General features: G+C 43.5%; 1 pseudogene; it reads left to right on the forward strand.

The window, feature by feature from the left end:
- The first annotated feature begins 407 nt into the window (after nucleotides 1-407).
- Nucleotides 408-1,010, forward strand: LOC118009090 (annotated as a pseudogene).
- Nucleotides 1,011-3,885: the final 2,875 nt, after the last annotated feature.

The raw sequence follows: 3,885 nt of genomic DNA on the forward strand, positions 1-3,885 counted from the left end.
TACCTCAATCAATTTTCCCTTCTCTGATTCTCTGAGTTCCTATTGACAATATAATACTACTCATTTGCTCTCTTATATAAGGTATGCCTCTTTATTCAATTCAGTGTGTGTGGAGATGCCTGGGTGGCTCAACCGGTTAAGTATCTGCCTTCAGCTCAGGTCATGATCTCAGGGTCCTGGGATCGAGCCCTGCATCGGGCTCCTGGCTCAGTGGGGGGCCTGCTTCTCCCTCTGCCTGCAGCTCCCCCTGCTTGTGCTCTCTCTCTCTCTCTTTCTCTGACAAATAAATAAATAAAATCTTAAAAAAATAATTCAGTGTGTTTGTGTGTATGTTTATGTGTATCTTTGGGGAGAAGGGCTCTTTTCTTTCCATCTGGTATCAGCCATCAGCTCCAAGGTAAGCCAAGATGGGTGCTTACAAGTACATCCAGGAACTATGGAGGGAAAAGCAGCCCTATGTAATGTGCTTTGTTTTCAGGGTGCACCACTGGTAGTACTCCTAGTTCTCTGAGCTCCACAGGGCCTCCCCACCTCACTCAACCCACCCAACTGCCTGAGAAAGTGTACAGACGGGGGTATAAGGCCAACCAAGGTTATGTCATATATCGGATCCATGTGCACCGTGCTGGCTGCAAATGCCCAATTCCTAAAGGTGCTACCTACAACTAGCCTGTCCATCGTGGTGTTACCAGCTAAAGTTTGCCTGAAGCCTTCAGCCTGTTGCAGAGGAAAGAGCTGGACACCACTGTGGGGCTCTGAGAGTCTTGAATACTTACTGTGTTGGCAAAGATTCCACATACAAATTCTTTGAGGTTATCCTCCTTGATCCATTCTACAAAGCTATCAGAAGAAATCCTGACACCCAGTGGATCACCAAACCAGTCCACAAGCACAGGGAGAGCAAGAGCCGTGGCCTTGGAAAGGGTCACAAGTTCTGCCACACTATTGGCTGTTCTTGCTTTCCGACATGGAGAAGACACAGTACTGTCCAGGTCTACCATTACTGCTAATATAAGTAATGTTGTAAAGTTCTTACCTAATAAACAATTTAGGACAGTCAAAAAAGAAAAAAAACATTTCATCTCCAAAAGGTCAGGGATCACAATCAGAGCGCATTAGAACAAAAAGAATCGTATAGAGATTATTTTATTCTTCATGATTAAACAATTACGAAGCTGTTTCCATATGTTGAGTGCCTTCTAAGTGCCAGGAAGTGTGCTGGCCAATTTATTTATATTTCATTATTTAATTTAATCTAATCCTTACAACAACCTCATATTAAGGTGGCATAAGCAGTGGTAAAAAGATGAAATTTAGGGCACCTGGGTGGCTCAGTTGGTTGAGCTGCTGCCTTCCGCTCAGGTCATGATCCTGGAGTCCCGGGATCGAGTCCCGCATCGGGCTCCCTGCTCGGCAGGGAGTCTGCTTCTCCCTCTGACCCTCCTCCCTCTCATGCTCTCTGTCTCTCATTCTCTCTCTCTCAAATAAATAAATAAAATCTTTAAAAAAAAAAAAGATGAAATTTAGAATCAGACAGAATTGGATTCTAATTTCACCTCTGTTGTTTACTATCTGTGTGGTATTAAATAAGTGTCTTAACCTCTTAAAGCTTTTGCGTTAAGTGTTAACAAGAGTCACAATACCTCCATCATAACATATTACTAAAAGGACAAATAAATATAATGTACGTAAGATGTCTAATACCTAGGAAACTCTCAAAAGTAAGAATTATATTGCTTATTTTATGTAGATAATGAAATTGGGGTTCAGAGAGGTGAATTAATTTGTTTAAGATCACTTGTAAGTGGCTGAGCCAGGTTGAATTAAGACAGCCACTCCATACCTTATCTTATAAATGCCCATTTCTTTTTTTTAATTTTTTAAAGATTTTATTTATTCATTTGACAGAAAGAGAGAGAGAGAACAAGCAAGGTGGGGAGGGGCAGAGGGAGAAGCAGGCTCCCCACTGAGCAGGGAGCCCAAGGCGGGGCTCGATCTCAGGACCCCAGGATCATGACCTGAGCTGAAGGGAGACGCTTAATGATTGAGCCACCCAGGTGCCCCTAAATGCCCATTCTTACACTTCTTTACTCATCCCTATAACACTTGTTACACCTAAGTAGTTAAATAAGGTGTACTTGTGGTAGATTAGTTGAAGGCAGAGATATTAACATCAGTAATTAGAAAAGGCTCTCTCTGTGCACCTTACTATCGAAATAAGATTGGTTAAGCTTTCAATTCCATCCCCTGAGGAAGTTCAAATTGCACTGAGATTTCCAAGTCTTAGATGGTCCACATTCCCATGGCCTCCTCTGCTCCTGGGTTTCTGCCTGTGTTATCTTGATCTCATACCTGAGATAGTCTCATGACTAAAGGCAGAATCTTCTGAGAGGCTGTCATACCTCCCTTTTCCCAAGGAGAGCTTCACTCCCAGTAAGGAGATGACCACTCACACTAGGATAGAGAGACCACATAGACAAATACTATCACAAACTGTCATACCTTCCATTTGTTCTCTTAAAAGCCCATTTATCTTTCCTAAAGCCCATTTGTTTTCCCACAGAAGCCCTTTCTCCCTACTCCCTTTCCACTATGAAGTTGGCATACAAACCTCTATCTCTAGCTGTTTGGGGAACCTCTTCATCTGAATGCTCCCCCACACAAAATAAACTTTTCTCCTGTTATTTTGTCTACTTTCGGTTAATTTGCAATTCCCCCCCATCCGTATCACTGGAATTAAGTTGGCAGAGGGAACATTTTTCCTCCCAACAAAAGTTTCATGTATCTCATACATGTACATGGAATAGACTTTCTTAAGATCTGAGAAGTAAAAAGGGACAGTTGGGTTTCAATTATTGTCTTTCTTATGAGACCATGCGTCCTTCCCTGACACCTAAGTGCAGACTTTTCCAGTCAAAGTCATCAAGGAGTCCAGCAGACAAGGTCCTTCCTTTTACTTTATTTTTTTAAAAGATTTTATTTATTTATTTGACACAGAGAGAGAGAGCACAAGCAGGGGGAGCGTCAGGCAGAGGGAGAGGGAGAAGCAGGCTCCCCGTGGAGCAGGGAGCCCGATGCAGGGCTCCATCTCAGGACCCCGGGATCACGACCCGAGCCGAAGGTAGATGTTTAACCAACTGAGCCACCCAGGTGCCCCTAGGGTCCTTCCTTTTTTAAAAAAAAAATTTATTGTTATGTTAATCACCATACATTACATCATTAGTTTTTGATGCAGTGTTCCATGATTCATTGTTTGAGCATAACACCCAGTGCTCCATGCAGTACGTGCCCTCTTTAATACCCATCGCCGGGCTAACCCATCCCCCCACCCCCTTCCCCTCTAGAACCCTCAGTTTGTTTTTCAGAGTCCATCGTCTCTCATGGTTCGTCTCCCCGTCCGCTTTCCCCCCCTTCATTCTTCCCCTCCTGCTATCTTCTTTTTTTCTTTCTTAACATTTATTCCTTTTAATAAACACCTTCCTTCAAAAGCAGTTGTGCCTGTAAGTAATGCTTTCTATTAAATATATTTACAGTTGTCAGTGTACTCATGGGCATATGCTTCATTGTGTTCCACTGGGGTCTTACTGTTCTCTGCTCCTCATGGCATACAAAGTAATCTCATTGAGGGACTAAAAGGGCTGCATGATTTTCATATGGTTTGATTGCTTTGGGGGTGAATCGTATGCTATAGAAATATTTTCGGGGCGCCTGGGTGGCTCAGTCATTGGGCATCTGCCTTCAGCTCAGGTCATGATGCCAGGGTCCTGGGATCGAGCCCCGCATCAGGCTCCCTGCTCAGCAGGAAGCCTGTTTCTCCTTCTCCCACTCCTCCTGCTTGTGTTCCTGCTCTTGCTCGCTCTCTCTCTGTCAAATAAATAAATAAAA

Source organism: Mirounga leonina, unplaced genomic scaffold (assembly GCF_011800145.1).
Source record: "Mirounga leonina isolate KUSES-001 unplaced genomic scaffold, KU_Mleo_1.0 Mir_127, whole genome shotgun sequence".
Classification (NCBI taxonomy): domain Eukaryota; kingdom Metazoa; phylum Chordata; class Mammalia; order Carnivora; family Phocidae; genus Mirounga; species Mirounga leonina.